Source organism: Typopeltis vanoorti, chromosome 8, assembly GCF_054136105.1.
Source record: "Typopeltis vanoorti isolate ZY-2024b chromosome 8, IOZ_Tvanoo_1.0, whole genome shotgun sequence".
In the NCBI taxonomy this organism is placed as follows: domain Eukaryota; kingdom Metazoa; phylum Arthropoda; class Arachnida; order Uropygi; family Thelyphonidae; genus Typopeltis; species Typopeltis vanoorti.
The window spans coordinates 9,318,679-9,333,524 of record NC_143556.1 but is presented as its reverse complement, the minus strand read 5'-3'; the positions used below and the strand labels follow the sequence as shown (position 1 = coordinate 9,333,524).

General features: G+C 37.2%; 1 protein-coding gene across 1 annotated transcript in view; it reads right to left on the bottom strand.

Annotated features, from left to right (window-relative positions):
• Positions 1-14,846, bottom strand: part of LOC150103716 (cubilin-like) — a 280,379-nt gene that overhangs the window by 70,625 nt on the left and 194,908 nt on the right. The window contains exon 2 of the mRNA XM_090397061.1: positions 2,298-2,409. The gene's annotated coding sequence lies outside the window, so the exon portion shown is untranslated. The remainder of the gene's footprint in view (positions 1-2,297; positions 2,410-14,846) is intronic.

The following is a 14,846-nucleotide window of genomic DNA, read 5'->3' as shown; positions in this document are numbered from 1 at the left end:
CGTTAGTTTTGTTGAGGGGGCGTGAAATTATGAAAACAAATTTAAAACGGAGTCGCAAATATACAAAAAAATTGATAATGTTTTCGGCAATCTGGAAAGCTATTCTCAAATTTCTACATCAAAGCGGAAAGAAAGAAAAAAAGAAAGAAAGCATATTTTTCGAATCACATAATATTTTACGAATTTTTTTCCGATATGGGGCCGTGAAATATTTTAATTTTTACAAGGGGGGCCTTTACATCCATAAGCACTGCTCTATTTGATTCAGTGGTTTGGCACTAATCACTGTACAGTCTGGGATTCGAATTTTATGTTACACTATTAATATTAACATATTATTAGTACTGCAACATATTATTGGTGTTTTATTAATATATAATATTCTTGTTATTATTTTTATGGCTTTTTGTCAGATTTTGTTTAGGAGTGTCCCTTTTCTTAATGTCTTGGCTTTTACTCAAGAATTCTTATTTTAGAGACAAATATATGTAGCATAATAGAAGAAACTTCGCACATACCTTTTCATGAATGTTGTTGTCTGTCTTCTTTCTGCGGGGTGCATACTTCTGCCGGTATGGTGTTCAAAGTGAAGTGGGGGATTGGCAGTGTAGGAGAATTAATTTAAAAAAATCAGTTTTTTTTTTATGTAATATATACACATATTATTTTTAAGGGATGGCGAAGCGCTTTTTTGTGAAGTGGGAAAAAGATAAAAAACGGGGCTGAAAATAGAAACTGTTTTTTAGAGGAAGGGGAGGGGTTAATGGGAAAATGGAGCCGGGGAGAGGGTCGACGGGGTGCGAGCCCAACAAATTTTGCTAAACAAATTTTGAAACTTTTGAAAGAAAGCCAGAAATACTTCTCGCAGGACTTTTTGTTTTAGACCTTTATTTTCTTATTTTTAATTTTTTTTTTATAAAATTCGTTCTAGACTTATTTCTTCATTTTTGATCTGTTTAGTTATTTACGTTTCGAATAATTTTCCGTTTTATAAAAGTATTTTCACTTCCGATAGTGCATGATAAAGAAAGTTGCAATTGAAATATCCACAGTAAGTTTAAAATTAAAATGCAAGAAGTTACTTTGCGATCCTTAATGAGATTTTGATGGAACCTTTGATTATGGAAAGGAAAAGTGTTCTGCTCAGTCCGGTCACCCCCCCCCCCAACCCTTCCTTCCATTTCCCATGAGGGTCAAGAAAATTACTCTTTCCCCTTACGTGTAATTTCCGTCCTCCAAATACGGAAAATTGCCTACAAGGATAAATTTAAATGTCCTACAATATATTTCAACTTCTTACAAAAACTCGCCTCGATGCAGAAAATGTTGATGAATTCTAACGTTACGTTTTAAAAATTCTATACTAATTCTGATGATATATTTAGTATACTTCAATATAGTAAATGAAATGTTTTTAATTTTTATATTGTCGGTTCTGGATGAAGTGTATAATGCAAAAGCTTGCATCCCCGAACTCGTGTTAAACTTATCTCGGAGTGCATTGATCGATTATTGCAGATCAGTTCGTGGCTGTGTTGATCTGATAAATAACACCGCAGTGGTATACGCACGCACAGGAATGTGGCAATGAACCATCCCATTCCTAAGCATCGTGTGGGGCTTATGTAGCATATCCTCAACGCTATTTTTATTACAGTATTATTATAATAATAGTAATAAAATCCAACTTTATTATTTGATTTTTCTATTCAATCGCTACAGAGGACTTCTTATCGAAACATTTAAGAGTGGCCATAAAGCTCTCGTGCCTGCCATCGCAGAAGTGCTGATACTGTCCGCAGAAACAACACTTCTCTCGTTATGCTCGCTAAGTTTCTTTACACGAACATGCGGATGTTCCTGGTTGTGTGATGATAAAATTATTTGCACGAGGAGCGATCTCTTGAGGAATACGCACTTAGATCAGGTAGGCAGGTTGCTGATCAGCCACGTGGAACGGGGGATTATACGTTCGTGTGTTGTTGACACTGCGGTGCCAGGCATGCGGTTTTTTTTTTTTTATTTCTTCTTTTCTTGTAATTGAAGGAAACAGAAAAAATAAAAGTTACTTTATGGATTAGCCCAGACGTAAGAAAATGAAAGGTTTTTAATACACAACAAAAGATTATTTGTATATTTACATTTTTTTTATTTGAAAAACAGTGTTGTGTATTTATTTATTTTTATTTTTAAATTTTAAAATTTTTTATTTATTTGAATGAACGCACTTTAATTAAATGATTTTTTTAATGTTTAGACATTTAAACACTTTAAATGTCTAAACATGACCGACTTACCTTTGTCATAAGTAAAGAGAACCTCCGAGTTCAATTTGATCACTGGACGGTCTCCTTGCTGGAGATAACCGGGAAGGACAGATTCGGATTTGACTGTCGTCAGCCTGGGTTCCTGTAGAACACAATCACGTGATTATTCAAAATTTATAACATGGAACAAGCTCACTGCATAATTCAAACTTAAAAATACGCTAATTGCTCAATGGGCCAATCGGATACTCTTTAAACAAAGTACAATTTCAAAGCGTTTTTTTTAAATTTTAGACACGTAAATAAAAGTGATATAAATATGGACTACGAAAATGGCAAACTCGTTTTGTTTTGTTACTTTCTCTTTTGTCTTCATTCAGAAGTCCATCTCTGTCGTTAATGAAACTGTACACCCTTGAAGTGGGACAAGATTTGCACACGCACACACCAAATTGTACACGTTAATAATAAAACACTTTTTTTTTTGAAAGCTTTCATAATATGCAAACAGTTCCAATGAAAGCAACAGTCCTGATGAAATGAGTAACATTCTGGGAAGAAAAACGTAGTAAAGTTGGAAGAAGGACGATGCAATGTGTCCTCTCTTCGATTGGAAAGGTCCCGAGTTCGATTCTCGTCATGACGAGAACGTGATATTCTTCATATGAAAATGAGTTACCAGACCTCATACGGGGGAATAGCAGGGTTCTTCTCCCTGGAAACTCGGACTTTTCATCCCGCATGCAGTCAAACTGACCAAAGAACACACACTTCGCAGACCAAAATATTCCGCCTCCTGCAGATGGTGGATTAAGGGTAAACGTACGTTGGCTGTAAAGCGCCCTTTTTCTGATGACCTTTTTGTATTCACGAAGGTGTCTCATATTATTAATAATATTAATTATTATTTTAATGATGCAGTGGCGCCCTCTTCTGGCACATGTTTGGACGATTCGTTATTTTAGCGATTGATGACAAAATTGATGTTCTGAAAATATCTGTGCTCGTACAAAGACTGCTGAGAGTACAGAAGGAGGAAACAGTTTAATTTCTCAATATGATCTTAGAGAAAATCACAAAAGATCAAGGAAAATGTTGGACACGTGCTTCATATTAAAATTCTAAATTCAACCAAGAGTGTTCGAACACAGTTACAGAATGCTGAAAATTCGAATTTATTTCCGCATCTTTTTTTTGCTTGCTATTTCTCCTTTCAATTTCCTGACTTTCTTCGTAATTATCAGGGGAAAACGCTTCTTGGACTCAGGTTGGGAATGGTTTTAAGCAATGGGAAAATTCACTCGAACCATTATGATTGTGATTACTTTAAACTGTTTCGTTCCTTGCTTCACTCTTGAACTTTTATTATGCACTTCAATTATGTTACTTTTATTCTGAATCCATTTTTCCTATAATGACCACGTGCATAAACATTTGGAGTTTGTCATTTCAAAACGATGGGGCTTTTTTCCATGCTGAGGTCGAGTGCATTCAGTCCTCTCCGCGATTAAAGCTAATTTTGTTTCAAGGCAAAACTCGTAATGATAGTGGTTTGGTCAAAAGTCATTTTCGAAATGTTTGCTTTGGAGATTTGAATATAATTTCGAAAAATATCTCTCTTTGAGCAAGTCCTATTATTAAATACATTAGAGGACAATATTTGGGTAGAAATGCAATTAAAAAAAAAGCTCCTTCTTATATGTATGCAATTTAAAATCGACATGAAGCAACTATAAGGAACTTTTCAATAAAACAAAACAGCTAAATTATATTTACGTATTTCGCTGGCACCGACTTCTGCAGTTAACGATGTCCTTTGGTTGGAAAAGACAAAATTATATTCTTGTTTTACTCAACACCAAAACGTAAGCGAACAAAATTTGCGCGTGAAGAAACTTACTAGTCTGCATATCTATACAGAGGCTGTTGACTTAACATCAATTGCCAAGAAGGATTTCTTAATGATTTGATGATTACCTTTTCATTTGTCGTGTATATTGCTATGTATTATGGAAAGGGTCGCTGCCCAGACTTGCTTCAAAATTTATTGAGGTAGTGTTGAAGTGTGGAGCGTACCTTTCCGGGAAAAAAAAAAAAAAAAAAAAAAATATATATATATATATATATATATATATATATTATGTGTGTGTGTGTGTGTGCGCGGGCGCGCGTATTAAATTCTTCTTTTAATCATTTTCCATGTAAACAGCATTCTTCGATTTGCGTGTATATCTCTATGCATTGTTGAAAGAGTCACGGTTCAAACCCGATTCGAACTTTGGGTCTCATCAATGGGGACTAATCTCAGTAGCGACTAGACTCAGGAAGATAATAAGGAATTAGCATTTTTCTGAATTTAGCAGCAGGAAGATATAAATTCCTTGGTCCATATGTATATGCATATCTTTATGGAAAATACACACAAAAACTTATTAGGAATAGGGTCCAGGATGTCAACTGCAATATCACTTGATGAAAATGGCAAGATAGTTTTGTAAAGGGAAAATTAATTATGACAAAACAGCTTTATTATTATTATTATTATTATGACGTCACCACAAAAAGAGATCACAGGAATCGCGATAACATGACTTTGGATTTCAGAAGGCCTTTGATAGCCTTTTTGCATATTTTTATTTATTCATATGCAGTTTCCTCCCTTTGCTCCCCTGTCTCTATTGGGGCGAGTTGATCCCCCTGATGGGGGGGTTAAGTATTTATGGCTGTAGATCCGTGTGTTCACGGGGCTGGTTTGCTTGCTTGCGGGATGAAAACCCCCAGATAAACTTAGGGGAAAAACCCTGCTGACCACGCCCAAGACCAGATAACTTGGCTATGGCTGAGGAAGATCACGTCGGCGACGGGAATCGAGCCCAGGACACTCCTTCCCCAGGCATATGGTTGCGAAGCGCATAGCCACTAGGCTAACCGCGCGGACGCGGACGCTTTTTGCATAGAAGATTGTCCATTAAAATGAACCAAATAGTTATTATTGATGATGATTGCCTGCCAAGATGGTTGAGAATAGGAAGGGAAGTAGAATAAATCATGGATGATGTCGATTCAAATATGAAGAGTAACATTTGCTGCTGATGGTGTGCATAAGGTAGAATAGCCAATTCTCTGGGCTACCTTATTTCTTTACAAGCTGATAAAATTGCTTAAAATACTGAAAGACTGGACAGAGTATACGAGTGACAATTTCGTGTAGGTGAAAATTAGGGTTGCTCTGAAAAGAAAATATTTACGAGGTGAATCGAAATGGGATGTGCAGGTTTAGGAAAACGTCAACGAACACAAGGATTTGGATGTTTTAGTCGGTAGCTCTTAGCGGTGAGACCACTAGAAAATCTTAGCTGATTGTAGATTTAATTAAAAGAAGCTTTATTGTAATTAAAACAAGAAAATAAGTTTGGATACTTGCCAGGTGAATATTGGAATAAGAATTCACAACTTTAATCAACCTGATATTTAATGGATGGAAAGAGTATCGAAGGCATTCACAAAAGACCCACTAAAATTCCGGGAAGGATTGTGCATGAAAACCAGTTGGTTACTTGGAATTTGCTGAGTTTAGCTAATAAAAGACCGAAATATGAGATTGACTCGAAGTATAAATTAATGTCAGGCAATGCATTAAATAAACAGAGGTTTCCTGCATTTGGTTGAGCCCTCCCCCTGGAGATCGAGAAAGAGAGTTTGAATACCTAACGTTCATTTTTTACACTTTCAGTTGAAAGTGTGCAGAATGACCTCCAGCACTACGGAAATAATGAATTGATGTAACATTTATGTAATAGAGAAAGAGAAAAAGAGAGAGAGAGAGAGAGAGAGAGAGAGAGAGAGAGAATCAAGTCATGATTGAAGATATACAAGTCAATCCGTATGTGCGATGCGATGGGGAATTTCTGTTACTGGTTTCAGTCGAGTCGTGAACTTAGTTTGCGGCAACGTTACTGAGCGATTACTAAAATGAGAGCTAAAAGGCTTCAGTTTGGCGATGAAAAATTACATAATCAAAGTGGATATTAAATCCAGCATTATTTCAAAGCAGAATGTAGAAACTGTGAAAGTTTCGTAAGTTGACCAGAAAGCTTACGGGAATACACTCGCCGGCATTCCAACCAGTTCGAAACAGCTGTCAGGCCAGTGAAGCCTTTTCAGAATGGACCAATAAAAGGCAAATATATAGACGCTTAGACGGCGCCTATGTCTTCTGAGTAGTCCATACTAAGGCAACTCGTGAATACCGGTGAGTGTATTCCCGTAAACTCTCTGGTCAACTTACCTTACGAAGCTTTCGTAGTTTCTACATTCGGCTTTGAAATAATGCAGGATCGAATATCCATTTGACTTATATCATTACTGAGCGATTTTTCCCCCAGTTAAGTTAGTTGTTTCTTCTGGCTGTTTCATGGGATCAGATTTGCTTTCTGGTTCTTCTCCAACTCTCCTCTTACAAACATTAAACCTGCCTCTTAATATATTTGTTGCACGTGAATCAGAACGTGCAAATTAGTAAGTTGAGTACATACAGTTATAATAACATAAGTTTTGCTCTTTTTTAAGACTCCTTTAACTTTTGCAGTTTTTGCAGTGAAAAGTTAAACTCCATTAACTTTTCACGTCGATCAAAGGCTATAAACCATTTAAATATATTTAGCACAGTGGAGAGGCTCAGGCTAAGATAATTATGTTATGCAGAGCATGCTTTCCAGCTTATAATCTGGAAATCGCTCAGCACACCAAATATGGACCCTATTTTCAAATCACTTGAAGCCTCTAATAAATCCATGCCCACAGCGGGATTCGAAAGCAGAGTCTCTTGGTTGGATAAATAGAGATGTCATCCACCAGAATTTCAGCTTTCATAAATGTTTCTTTCTCTCTCTTGATCTTTACAAACACGTGGCAAGTTTAATTCTAGAAATAAATAAACATGTAAAATATTTATCGCTGTAAAGTTGTTTTGCAATGGAACCAATTCTTCGCTCATTAAGCCTTCTAGCATGTTCAAGTACGGTAACTGCGAATTCTTAGTTACTTTTTGAACAGGCACCGCTTCACGACGTTCGTTGACTTTCGAACAGTATTTCAAGTCACTTCTCTAAGTAGATCGAGTTTGCATTGGCTGCACTAGCGGTGTGCTTTTTGGTTTATTAACTGCACGTGTTCTTCTTGCCCGTCTTGTTTGCTGTGTGGGAGGAAATCCCATCATCTCCTGATGATGTCAGCAGCCTCACATTTGCAAATCCCTTATAAAGTTTCCTTTTGTCCTGGAGGGAATTCGAACCTAGGTCTTTCCAATCAAAGGAAAAACGTGGAGGTGTTCAGGAAGAAACACCAGAAAGAATAGAATCCCTCTAGCGGGGTAACAGCAAGAAAAAAAAAGTATTTGCAGTGTTGCAGCACAATATTTCGTACTATTTTATAAAAATCGCACTTCTGCCGAAGTATTCAATTCGAACAGAATTCTAAATCGCAGACATTTCGTTGGCATTCGCCAAATGGAACACAGTCGACTGTTTCTCCGCGATCACCATGTTTTGGTGATCGCGTGCCTTTGAACATTTCTCGGTCGCCCAGACTGGCTCATCGAGAAGTGGTTATTCGTTAACTTTACAGGCTAGGAATTGTAAATCGTGACTACAGGTTATTGGGAGGTGCATGGCACAAGATGGCGCCGTTAGGCTCTCGTACACGTCTGAGAACATTCCTTCACGCTCCTTCTGAAATTCACTTTGTTTGTTTGTTTGTTTGAATTAATGTGCAATAATATTTATAAAGAGCCTTAACTGAATGTTACCATTATTTATTAGAGATGGTTTATTAACTGCACGTGTTAATATGTGTAATTAACTGCAGATGTGTCAAATATGACCTTTCCTGCCCAAATGCCAACTTGACCGTTTCGTGGCACATCTTGTTTTCCGGAACGAAGCGCTCACGGCCGAATGATAGGGGGATAACCATTTCCTCGCCTTGCAGGAAAGGCTAGTTATAATACATGCGGGTCCGGAGGCTGTGAGATGGCATTTTCATTACTATACAGTCATCCCTCGACTTACGACCGTTCGAGTTACGTCCTTTCGAAGATACGTCCGTGATCCCACAAGGGAATAAATAACATTTTCGGATATACTTTCGAACAAGACGCAAGCGAGCGTAAGGTAAAGCATGCACAGTGACAACATCCCTCGGCAGTCTGCACGTGTCTTCAACAGTTCCTCTGTTGATTTTGCGTTTGAGAAATAGGTTATTTGTGTATTTATCGTTAAATATTTCGCGATGTTTTGTGCAACATGGCCACCTACACGCACAATCAAAAAACCTAGTAAAAAATCACAAAAAAAGAGGCGAGCAATTGATCTTGAAACGAAGCTCAAAGTTATAAAGCAACACGAAGCTGGTAGGCCCTTCAATATGATCGCACGGTCTCATTCTACAGTGATGACCATTTTGAAAAAAAAAGGATAAAATCGTAGAAGCTGTGAAGGGATCTGCTCCCATTAAATCGACGACAGTGACGTTCCTATCGGTGATATGGAAAAGCTACTTGCATCATGGATAGAGGACCTGAACCAAAAGCGCATACCTCTTAGCACTGCGATCATAAGCGCTATGACACTAAGTCTCTTCAACATGATGAAGGAGAAAGCAGAACCCGATTATGACTACGCATTCAACGCTTCTTCCGGTTGGTTCATGAGATTCAAGCAGCGTTTTGCGCTGCATAATGTGAAAATGTGTGGGGATCTGCAAGTGCTGAGAAGGCTGCCAAGAAGTTTGTAGAAAAACTGGACAAAATTATTACGGAGGAAAATTATTTGGCACTGCAAATATTTAACATGGATGAGACATCCTTGTTTCGGAAAAAAAAATGCCCGAGCGGACATTCGTCCACAAAAAGCTAAAATCTATATCTACTTTCAAAACTCTTAATGCCCGTGTTACGATTCTGTTAGGGGGGGTGATGTGGCTGGATATAAACTGAAACCATTTGTGGTACGATACAGTGAGAATCCACGAATCTTCAAAAGCATTAGGAAGCATACTCTTACAGTTCATTATCGGAGCAATAAGAAGTCGTGGATGACTCAAACGTTGTTTGAGGATGTCTTAGTCAACTGTAATGCGAGTGAAATAAAAAAAGCTATTGTGTGAAACAAAACGTAGAATTTAAACTTTTAATTCTAGATAATGTTCCGTGTCATCCGTCTTATATCTCTGATCCTCACCAAGTTCATGGTCATGTTTCTTCCTCCAAACACTACTCCATTGATCCAACCGATGTATCAGGGAGTTCTTGAAGTGTTTAAGGCTTATTATCTACGGAGAAATTTTTCACAAGCCATTTCTGCTACTGAAGGAAATGACCAGACTCTCGTGCAATTCTGGAAAACATGAAATATTTATCATTCTATTAAAAATATTGCTGTGGCTTGGGACGAAGTGACCTCTCAATGTATGAGTGGCATATGGAAAAAGATATTAAAAAGGTTTGTGCATGATTTTGGAAGTTCGTAATAGCGGGCCTAGCAAACAATCTGAATCTCGAAGTGAATGATGACAACATAATTCAACTCACAGAAAGCTCTCCTGAAGAGTTAACCAACGAAGAATTGGTCGAACTGGAGGAACAAGTGTTGCAGAAGAGGAAAAACGAGAAATGGAAGAGGGAAAAGATAAACAGAAGGAGGTAGTTAAACAATTTACAGTGAAGGATCTTGCAGAAATGTTCTTTGCAGTTAGCGATGTTCTCAAAATGGCTCAAGACATGGACCCCAATATTGAACGCTACTTAATAGAAACGAAAGTAGATGATGCATTTGCTTGCTAAGAATAAAATATATGATGAAAAGAAGAAGTAGAATAAGCAAAGCACATTTGGACATTTCATCAAAAAGACAAAGGTTACACCAGAAGAGCCACAGCCTGATCGTTCACACAGGGAAGGTAATGAAGATGAAGATGTGATTGGGGAGGAAGATCTGGGTGATTATTCTGATGTTTTATAGTGGCAGTAACGCACAGTACAGTTTTATAATAAAGTTTAAAAATGAAAATGATAGTATACTTATTACGGTCAAGTCCCTAACCCCTATAACTCTGTTGATTTAATGTATCGACTTACGTCCGATTCGATTTACGTCCTGCCGGTGGAACAGAACCCGAACGTCGGTCGAGGGATGACTGCACTTACTACTTTTCTCTAAACAACCGATTGATAGGAGAGAGAGATGAGTATCAAACTAGATTTTGCAGTAGAAGATCCTGGGCAGATGAATACTTTATCATGTACTGTAAAGCGCTGAGTGTGTGCAATAGACAAATACGTACGGCCCACTGACACTGTAAGAAAGCTTTTGACGGAGTAAACAGAAATGCTGGCTGCTGACGAAATCTTAAACGAAGAACCTAACGGCCACTAATGAAATAATCAACACTTGTAGTACTGTACGACATCTAAACTTGGGTTTAAAAATGGAAATGTTAAGTGTAAGAACCCAAATTATGGTTTTTGAACGAAAGGAAATCGTTCGAAGTAAAATATGATTTGAAAATATAGTTTTTGAGCAAGTAAACTGCTTCAACTCCCTTGGTTATGATTTGACTTACGATTAAGCAAATGACATTAATAATAAAATTCAACAGTAGAGCAGAGCATTTGGAAGAGTCATCATCATCATCATCAAATTCCTGCCATGTACCCTCAAGGGGTGTGTACAGGATATGATAGTACTACATGAAAAATTTACATCATTACTAACTTCCTATCTACAATTTTCTTCCAAATCAGTCTGTTACTTGTCAAGACTCCAACATTATCAGGTCTTATATTTCTATCGTCTAAGGCACTTTGTACCGTATCAATCCACCTATATCTTGGTCTTCCTCTGGGTCGTTTTGCTGCCAACCTGGCAGAGAACACTTGTTTTGCTAATCTTTCCTCTCCCATTCTGTTTAAGTGACCATATCACTTGAGATTAGCTCTGCTAACGCATTCCTGGATGCTGACAACATCAAGTTCTTTCCTAATATCCTCGTTTTTAATATGATATTGCCATTGATGCCATCTGTTCACGCCTCTAATCTTTCTCAGGATTCTCATATCTGTGGTCTCTAGTCTTTGGTCAAGTGTTTTACTTCTGACCCAGCTCTCAGATCCATAAGTTAAAACTGGTTTGAACACTGTCTTGTATACAGCTAATTTAGTGTTCCGACTAATTTCTCTCTTATTCCGTATGAATTTATTCAATTGACTTCCCACCATACCAGCTTTGCTGATTCTGTTGTCTATTTTCATATTTAATTTACCATATTCACTAAAAATCGTGCCTAAGTAGCTGAAATGATTGACTTTGTTCTATAGGTTCTCCATTCACAACACAGTTGACATTTTAAACGATTCTGCCTATTTTCATTGTCTTTGGCTTTTTATTGCTGACCTTCATACCATATCTATTACAACAGCTATTCAATTTAGTCAGAGAATCTTGCAAACGTGTAGCAGATTTATTTAGAAATACAACATCATCTGCATAAAGTAAAAAGCTGGCATTAACATCTCCAATTTTGATATGAGGTTTAATACAACTTTCCTTCCTAATGCGATCCATATAGATAATGAATAACAGATGAGATAATGTACATCCTTGTCTGACACCAGATTTAACATTAAACCAATTCAATTCTAAATGCTGCTATTAGCATTTTGAATAGCTTTTCTCTTGGTACCTTGTCATATGCCTTTTGCAGGTCAACAAAACTTAAATACATATCTTTTTTATATTCCCACGATTTCTCAGCTACTTGCCGTAAAGTGAAGATCTGATCCTGACAGCCTCTATTTGGCCTGAATTCAGCTTGTTCACCAAACTTCTCTTCTACAATCCTTCTCAACCGTTTCTCAAGTATACTTGCATAAATCTTACCAGAAACACTCAGGAGGGAAATACCTCTGTAATTCTCACATTCACTGTTATTTTCCTTTTTGTATATGGGTACCATGAGAGCTCTACTACAATCATCTGGAATTCGTCCCTCTGTCCAGGTCTTCTGAACTATGCAGTGCAGCCACTGTAAGACTTTTATACCTCCATACATTCTTCGGAGCATTTCTAGTCGAATATCATCTACTCCACATTTCAGGCTTTTCATGGCTTTTTATATTTCAAGTATGGATATGTATTCCTGACTGTATGTCTGTTGAGTTTTTTTTTTACCACTGTGCTGTCAATACTTGTTTCATTTAGCAGTTTTTCGAAGTAATTTCTCCATATATCAAGGATATCATTTTCTTCTGTTTTCATGTGACATTTATTATCTCTAATTCCTTTTACAGCACTCTTTCCTCCATTTTTGAGCTTTGTTTTCAACAACCTCCAGAATATTTTGCCACCTTCTTGATATTTATTTTCTATATTCTTGCCAAAGTCCTCCCATGACTTGTTTAGCTAGTTTTACACAGTGTTTAGCATTCTTGCATTTGTCTCTATATTCTCTAAGAGCACAAGCTGACTTATTTGTCAGGAACTTTTGATATGCTTTCTTCTTTTCCTTCACTGCCTCTTTAACTTCCTGTGTCCACCAGGGAGTTCTGATTTTTTTATCTTTGCAGACAACCTCACCACAAGCATCTCTGACTGAATCAATTGCCACTGAATCTCCAAGGTTTGGTTCCTGTTCTCAAACTCTTTCATTTTTTCTTCAATAATCTTTTTGTATGTTAGTCTACAGTTCACATCTGAGAGCTGCTCAACTTTTATTCACTTTAAAACTTTCTTACATGTCATTCTTTTCAATATGAAATTCAATTTTATCCTGCTCAAGACTGAATAGTGATCGCTTCCAATTTTAAATCCTCTATATACTCTGGTGTCCTGCACCAGGGAGAAAACATCACTATCAACAATAACATAGTCAATGAGACTTTTCTCATTCCTTGCCTCTTCTCTCCATGTGAATTTGTGCACATTTTTATGTTGGAACATGGTGTTAGTAATAACCAGTCCATGTCCTGAGCAGAAATCCAACAGATATTTGCCATTATTATTAGCTTTGCTCTTTTCACCAAATTTTCCCACAATATTTTTGTATAGCTGACAATCATTTCCTACTCTGCTATTTAGATTCCCAACAAGGACCAACTTTTCCTTTTTCATTGAGTCAGTTGCTTTCTCTAAAGCCTCAAAAAATTCCTCCACTTCTGCGTTAGTTGAACAACCTTCTGTGGGACCATAGGCACAAACAAGTCTCATTGTCCCGTTCCCCATTCTCATATTTGCCCACATCACTCTACTTGAGACTGCCTGCCATTCAAGAAGATTAGCCTCGTATTTTGTGTTGAATACTATGGCTACTCGTTCTTTTCCTCGATTGTCATTGCTTGAATATAACATTTTGTATTTATTGCTCAGAAAGATCTCACCAGTTTTGGTCTTTTTTGTTTCAGTCACCCCTATTATGTCGATCTGGTACTTATCCAATTCTTCTTTGGAACAGTTATTCATATTTCGTATCCAACAAAAGCACTGTACATACCGGAATTGACGCATTTAATAAGGGAGTGAAACTTAGATCTTCAGAAAACAAGATGAAAAACGGATTACGTTAGTCGAAATGAAATTCATGAGAAGAACTGCAGGATATAAGTTACTGGATCGGAATGTAACCCAAAGATAACGAGTAGACTAAATATGAATACTACAATGCAGTATATCCAGCCGTCTGGACAAAAAGAAGAATGGACGGAATCAGAATACCTGGACATATTCTTCAGCGCATCTTCAGAGGAAGGAGACGCCCGGAAGACCACCAAGGGAGAGAGAGTGAATCAGGCCATTAGAACTACTGGACAGAATGATGATAATGATGACTATTTATAATGGACGCTCTTTTTACTAACAGTAAAACTGAGGATTTATAAATTTTATGAATGTCCAAAGAATATTCTCGGTGTTCAGTTTTTTATTTAAGTGAATTTCATCCATCAACTGCAAACACCTATAACAGAGTAGTTTTACTGTAGGTGAGCTTCGCATTTAATATCAGGAATATTGTATTCAGAGTAAGACCTCTCTGTTTGGAAGGGAAGGCAATTGTTCAGGTCGGGATGATCTCAAAAGATTTCAAGTATGACCAGGAAAGTGGCATTTAAAATTTAACGTGAACAAATGCAAGTTTGTGGAATTTTAGAAGAAGGTAGCATTCCATGGGGGTGGAGGGGATAAGTTGAATGGATAGGTTTCGTAAAAAGTTAATGAACACAACAATTTAAAGAGTTCGTATTTTAGTTGAAGGGAAATTGAAGTTTGGAAACCGTATTGGTAAGGCAACTAGTCAAGATTGGAGGTTTAATTACAGGAAACTTTACTGATAGGAGAAAAGCTGTTATGGCATATTATGCTAGGTCGAAATAAGTATAGGAGCATCCGTTGTTTTAGAAACAGTTGTACTCATATGTATCTTTCCACTGTTCTACCTGGCCTATAGAAAGCAAAATGGCGAACATCTTTAGAATCGAGAGTCCATTTGAATGCAGGAACTTACGGACTTGGAAAGAAGTTTGTCATAAGA